Genomic DNA, 7,551 nt, shown 5'->3' on the forward strand with positions numbered 1-7,551 from the left:
TACTTTTGGTTACTACTACTGGTACTTTTAGTTACTACTACTAGTAATTTTGGTTGCTGCTACTGGTACTTTTGGTTACTGCTACTGGTACTTTTAGTTACTGCTACTGGTACTTTTGGTTGCTGCTGCTAGTACTTTTAGTTACTACTTTGAGTTACTACTACTGGTACTTTTGGTTACTACTACTGGTACTTTTAGTTTCTGCTGCTGGTACTTTTAGTTACTGCTGCTGGTACTTTTAGTTACTGCTACTGGTACTTTTGGTTACTGCTACTGGTACTTTTAGTTACTACTTTTAGTTACTACTACTGGTACTTTTGGTTACTACTACTGGTACTTTTAGTTACTGCTACTGGTACTTTTGGTTACTACTGCTGGTACTTTTAGTTACTGCTACTGGCACTTTTGGTTACTACTACTGGTACTTTCAGTTACTGCTGCTGGTACTTTCAGTTACTGCTACTGCTACTTTTAGTTACTGCTACTGGTACTTTTGGTTTCTGCTACTCGTACTTTTAGTTACTGGTACTTTTAGGAGTCGGGCCTGGTTAGTACTTGGATGGGAGACCGCCTGGGAATACCAGGTGCTGTAAGTTTTTTCACTTCTCTCTCCAAAAGGCAGAGGACACTGCTGCTTTTTCACTTGAGAAATATGTGAGAAACAGGCAAGATTGAAGAAGAGATGCATACAAAGATGTGGGTAACGGTAAAAAGGGAAACAGAATCAATCAATATATCAATATTTTCTTATTATTGGAATGTTAATTAATGAACTGGTTTAGTTTCGTTAACGTTTTAATATTGACCTACTGTTGTAGGTTTTAAAGAACTATGTGTTGGAGACAAACTTGCTTACGGCCATACCTCTCTGTTCGCGCCTGATCTCGTCCGATCTGGGAAGCTAAGCAGAGTCGGGCCTGATTAGTACTTGGATGGGAGACCGCCTGGGAATACCAGGTGCTGTAAGTTTTTTCACTTCTCTCTCCAAAAGGCAGAGGACACTGCTGCTTTTTCACTTGAGAAATATGTGAGAAAAAGGCAAGATTGAAGAAGAGATGCATACAAAGATGTGGGTAACGGTAAAAAGGGAAACGGAATCAATCAATATATCAATATTTTCTTATTATTGGAATGTTAATTAATGAACTGGTTTAGTTTCGTTAGAATGTTTGAATCGCTCTTCCTGTTCACGCTCTCTTCATGCTCGCTCTATCTGTTCACGCTCTCTTCACGATTCAAACATTCTAAAAACGATTCAAACATTCTAAAAAAGATTCAAACATTCTAAAAACGATTCAAACATTCTAAAAAACATTCAAACATTCTAAAAACGATTCAAACATTCTTAAAAGATTCAAACATTCTAAAAAGATTCAAACATTCTAAAAACGATTCAAACATTCTAAAAAATTCTAAAAAAGATTCAAACATTCTAAAAACGATTCAAACATTCTAAAAAACATTCAAACATTCTAAAAACGATTCAAACATTCTAAAAAGATTCAAACATTCTAAAAACGATTCAAACATTCTAAAAAATTCTAAAAAAGATTCAAACATTCTAAAAACGATTCAAACATTCTAAAAAGATTCAAAAATTCTAAAAACGATTCAAACATTCTAAAACGATTCAAACATTCTAAAAACGATTCAAACATTCTAAAAAGATTCAAACAGTCTAAAAAAGATTCAAACATTCTAAAAAATTCTAAAAAAGATTCAAACATTCTAAAAAAGATTCAAACATTCTAAAAACGATTCAAACATTCTAAAAAGATTCAAACATTCTAAAAAGATTCAAACATTCTAAAAACGATTCAAACATTCTAAAAACGATTCAAACATTCTAAAAACGATTCAAACATTCTAAAAAGATTCAAACATTCTAAAAACATTTCAAACATTCTAAAAACGATTCAAACATTCTAAAACGATTCAAACATTCTAAAAAGATTCAAACATTCTAAAAATGATTCAAACATTCTAAAAAATTCTAAAAACGATTCAATTATTCTAAAAACGATTCAAACATTCTAAAAAAGATTCAAACATTCTAAAAAAGATTCAAACATTCTAAAAAATTCTAAAAAAGATTCAAACATTCTAAAAAGATTCAAACATTCTAAAAACGATTCAAACATTCTAAAATGAGATTCAAACATTCTAAAATAAGATTCAAACATTCTAAAATAAGATTCAAACATTCCAAAAAATTCTAAAAAAGATTCAAACATTCTAAAAACGATTCAAACATTATAAAAAAGATTCAAACATTATAAAAAATTCTAAAAAAGATTCAAACATTCTAAAAAGATTCAAACATTCTAAAACAAATTAGAAACATTTGTAGAATGTTTGAATCTTTTTAGAATGTTTGAATCGTTTTTAGAATGTTTGAATCTTTTTTAGAATGTTTGAATCATTTTTAGAATGTTTGAATCATTTTTAGAATTTTTAAGAATGTTTGAATCATTTTTAGAATGTTTGAATCTTTTTTAGAATGTTTGAATCTTTTTAGAATGTTTGAATCTTTTTTAGAATGTTTGAATCTTTTTAGAATGTTTGAATCTTTTTAGAATGTTTGAATCTTTTTTAGGAATGTTTGAATCTTTTTAGAATGTTTGAATCTTTTTTAGAATTTTTTAGAATGTTTGAATCATTTTTAGAATGTTTGAATCTTTTTTAGAATGTTTGAATCATTTTTAGAATGTTTGAATCGTTTTTAGAATGTTTGAATCGTTTTAAGAATGTTTGAATCCTTTTAGAATGTTTGAATCTTTTTAGAATGTTTGAATCGTTTTTAGAATGTTTGAATCTTTTTTAGAATGTTTGAATCCTTTTAGAATGTTTGAATCTTTTTTAGAATGTTTGAATCTTTTTAGAATGTTTGAATAATTTTTTGAATGTTTGAATCTTTTTTAGAATGTTTGAATCATTTTTAGAATTTTTAAGAATGTTTGAATCATTTTTAGAATGTTTGAATCTTTTTTAGAATGTTTGAATCTTTTTAGAATGTTTGAATCTTTTTTAGAATGTTTGAATCTTTTTAGAATGTTTGAATCTTTTTAGAATGTTTGAATCTTTTTTAGGAATGTTTGAATCTTTTTAGAATGTTTGAATCTTTTTTAGAATTTTTTAGAATGTTTGAATCATTTTTAGAATGTTTGAATCTTTTTTAGAATGTTTGAATCATTTTTAGAATGTTTGAATCGTTTTTAGAATGTTTGAATCGTTTTAAGAATGTTTGAATCCTTTTAGAATGTTTGAATCTTTTTAGAATGTTTGAATCGTTTTTAGAATGTTTGAATCTTTTTTAGAATGTTTGAATCCTTTTAGAATGTTTGAATCTTTTTTAGAATGTTTGAATCTTTTTAGAATGTTTGAATAATTTTTTGAATGTTTGAATCTTTTTTAGAATGTTTGAATCATTTTTAGAATTTTTAAGAATGTTTGAATCTTTTTAGAATGTTTGAATCTTTTTAGAATGTTTGAATCTTTTTTAGGAATGTTTGAATCTTTTTAGAATGTTTGAATCGTTTTTAGAATGTTTGAATCGTTTTAGAATGTTTGAATCATTTTTAGAATTTTTAAGAATGTTTGAATCATTTTTAGAATGTTTGAATCTTTTTTAGAATGTTTGAATCCTTTTAGAATGTTTGAATCTTTTTTAGAATGTTTGAATCTTTTTAGAATGTTTGAATAATTTTTTGAATGTTTGAATCTTTTTTAGAATGTTTGAATCATTTTTAGAATTTTTAAGAATGTTTGAATCATTTTTAGAATGTTTGAATCTTTTTTAGAATGTTTGAATCTTTTTAGAATGTTTGAATCTTTTTTAGAATGTTTGAATCTTTTTAGAATGTTTGAATCTTTTTAGAATGTTTGAATCTTTTTTAGGAATGTTTGAATCTTTTTAGAATGTTTGAATCTTTTTTAGAATTTTTTAGAATGTTTGAATCATTTTTAGAATGTTTGAATCTTTTTTAGAATGTTTGAATCATTTTTAGAATGTTTGAATCGTTTTTAGAATGTTTGAATCGTTTTAAGAATGTTTGAATCCTTTTAGAATGTTTGAATCTTTTTAGAATGTTTGAATCGTTTTTAGAATGTTTGAATCTTTTTTAGAATGTTTGAATCCTTTTAGAATGTTTGAATCTTTTTTAGAATGTTTGAATCTTTTTAGAATGTTTGAATAATTTTTTGAATGTTTGAATCTTTTTTAGAATGTTTGAATCATTTTTAGAATTTTTAAGAATGTTTGAATCTTTTTAGAATGTTTGAATCTTTTTAGAATGTTTGAATCTTTTTTAGGAATGTTTGAATCTTTTTAGAATGTTTGAATCGTTTTTAGAATGTTTGAATCGTTTTAGAATGTTTGAATCATTTTTAGAATTTTTAAGAATGTTTGAATCATTTTTAGAATGTTTGAATCTTTTTTAGAATGTTTGAATCATTTTTAGAATGTTTGAATCGTTTTTAGAATTTTTAAGAATGTTTGAATAATTTTTAGAATGTTTGAATCATTTTTAGAATGTTTGAATCGTTTTTAGAATGTTTGAATCTTTTTAGAATGTTTGAATCTTTTTTAGAATGTTTGAATCTTTTTAGAATGTTTGAATCGTTTTTAGAATGTTTGAATCGTTTTTAGAATGTTTGAATCGTTTTTAGACTGTTTGAATCGTTTTTAGAATGTTTGAATCCTTTTAGAATGTTTGAATCTTTTTTAGAATGTTTGAATCTTTTTAGAATGTTTGAATCGTTTTTAGAATGTTTGAATCTTTTTTAGAATGTTTGAATCCTTTTAGAATGTTTGAATCTTTTTTAGAATTTTTTAGAATGTTTGAATCTTTTTTAGAATGTTTGAATCCTTTTAGAATGTTTGAATCTTTTTTAGAATTTTTTTAGAATGTTTGAATCTTTTTAGAATGTTTGAATCGTTTTTAGAATTTTTAAGAATGTTTGAATCATTTTTAGAATGTGTGAATCGTTTTTAGAATGTTTGAATCTTTTTAGAATGTTTGAATCGTTTGTAGAATGTTTGAATCGTTTTTAGAATGTTTGAATCGTTTTTAGAATTTTTGAATCGTTTTAAGAATGTTTGAATCCTTTTAGAATGTTTGAATCTTTTTTAGAATGTTTGAATCGTTTTTAGAATGTTTGAATAATTTTTTGAATGTTTGAATCTTTTTTAGAATGTTTGAATCATTTTTAGAATTTTTAAGAATGTTTGAATCATTTTTAGAATGTTTGAATCTTTTTTAGAATGTTTGAATCTTTTTAGAATGTTTGAATCTTTTTTAGAATGTTTGAATCTTTTTAGAATGTTTGAATCTTTTTAGAATGTTTGAATCTTTTTTAGGAATGTTTGAATCTTTTTAGAATGTTTGAATCTTTTTTAGAATTTTTTAGAATGTTTGAATCGTTTTTAGAATGTTTGAATCTTTTTTAGAATGTTTGAATCGTTTTAGAATGTTTGAATCGTTTTTAGAATGTTTGAATCGTTTTTAGAATGTTTGAATCTTTTTAGAATGTTTGAATCGTTTTTAGAATGTTTGAATCTTTTTAGAATGTTTGAATCGTTTTTAGAATGTTTGAATCGTTTTAGAATGTTTGAATCATTTTTAGAATTTTTAAGAATGTTTGAATCATTTTTAGAATGTTTGAATCTTTTTTAGAATGTTTGAATCATTTTTAGAATGTTTGAATCGTTTTTAGAATGTTTGAATCGTTTTAAGAATGTTTGAATCCTTTTAGAATGTTTGAATCTTTTTAGAATGTTTGAATCGTTTTTAGAATGTTTGAATCTTTTTTAGAATGTTTGAATCCTTTTAGAATGTTTGAATCTTTTTTAGAATGTTTGAATCTTTTTAGAATGTTTGAATAATTTTTTGAATGTTTGAATCTTTTTTAGAATGTTTGAATCATTTTTAGAATTTTTAAGAATGTTTGAATCATTTTTAGAATGTTTGAATCTTTTTTAGAATGTTTGAATCTTTTTAGAATGTTTGAATCTTTTTTAGAATGTTTGAATCTTTTTAGAATGTTTGAATCTTTTTAGAATGTTTGAATCTTTTTTAGGAATGTTTGAATCTTTTTAGAATGTTTGAATCGTTTTTAGAATGTTTGAATCGTTTTAGAATGTTTGAATCATTTTTAGAATTTTTAAGAATGTTTGAATCATTTTTAGAATGTTTGAATCTTTTTTAGAATGTTTGAATCATTTTTAGAATGTTTGAATCGTTTTTAGAATTTTTAAGAATGTTTGAATCATTTTTAGAATGTTTGAATCATTTTTAGAATGTTTGAATCGTTTTTAGAATGTTTGAATCTTTTTAGAATGTGTGAATCGTTTTTAGAATGTTTGAATCTTTTTAGAATGTTTGAATCTTTTTTAGAATGTTTGAATCTTTTTAGAATGTTTGAATCGTTTTTAGAATGTTTGAATCGTTTTTAGAATGTTTGAATCGTTTTTAGACTGTTTGAATCGTTTTTAGAATGTTTGAATCCTTTTAGAATGTTTGAATCTTTTTTAGAATGTTTGAATCTTTTTAGAATGTTTGAATCGTTTTTAGAATGTTTGAATCTTTTTTAGAATGTTTGAATCCTTTTAGAATGTTTGAATCTTTTTTAGAATTTTTTAGAATGTTTGAATCTTTTTTAGAATGTTTGAATCCTTTTAGAATGTTTGAATCTTTTTTAGAATTTTTTTAGAATGTTTGAATCTTTTTAGAATGTTTGAATCGTTTTTAGAATTTTTAAGAATGTTTGAATCATTTTTAGAATGTGTGAATCGTTTTTAGAATGTTTGAATCTTTTTAGAATGTTTGAATCGTTTTTAGAATGTTTGAATCCTTTTAGAATGTTTGAATCTTTTTTAGAATGTTTGAATCTTTTTAGAATGTTTGAATCGTTTTTAGAATGTTTGAATCTTTTTTAGAATGTTTGAATCCTTTTAGAATGTTTGAATCTTTTTTAGAATTTTTTAGAATGTTTGAATCTTTTTTAGAATGTTTGAATCCTTTTAGAATGTTTGAATCTTTTTTAGAATTTTTTTAGAATGTTTGAATCTTTTTAGAATGTTTGAATCGTTTTTAGAATTTTTAAGAATGTTTGAATCATTTTTAGAATGTGTGAATCGTTTTTAGAATGTTTGAATCTTTTTAGAATGTTTGAATCGTTTGTAGAATGTTTGAATCGTTTTTAGAATGTTTGAATCGTTTTTAGAATTTTTGAATCGTTTTAAGAATGTTTGAATCCTTTTAGAATGTTTGAATCTTTTTTAGAATGTTTGAATCGTTTTTAGAATGTTTGAATAATTTTTTGAATGTTTGAATCTTTTTTAGAATGTTTGAATCATTTTTAGAATTTTTAAGAATGTTTGAATCATTTTTAGAATGTTTGAATCTTTTTTAGAATGTTTGAATCTTTTTAGAATGTTTGAATCTTTTTTAGAATGTTTGAATCTTTTTAGAATGTTTGAATCTTTTTAGAATGTTTGAATCTTTTTTAGGAATGTTTGAATCTTTTTAGAATGTTTGAATCTTTTTTAGA

The 7,551-nt window shown here is 24.3% G+C and overlaps 1 non-coding gene across 1 annotated transcript; it reads left to right on the plus strand.

Annotated features, from left to right (window-relative positions):
• Positions 1-850: 850 nt before the first annotated feature.
• Positions 851-969, plus strand: LOC142946163 (5S ribosomal RNA). Its single transcript, XR_012953022.1, has one exon. It is a non-coding gene; the product is annotated as a 5S ribosomal RNA (ribosomal RNA).
• Positions 970-7,551: the final 6,582 nt, after the last annotated feature.

This window comes from Anarhichas minor, unplaced genomic scaffold (assembly GCF_050575085.1).
Source record: "Anarhichas minor isolate MPS153535 unplaced genomic scaffold, ASM5057508v1 ptg000009l, whole genome shotgun sequence".
Lineage (NCBI taxonomy): Eukaryota > Metazoa > Chordata > Actinopteri > Perciformes > Anarhichadidae > Anarhichas > Anarhichas minor.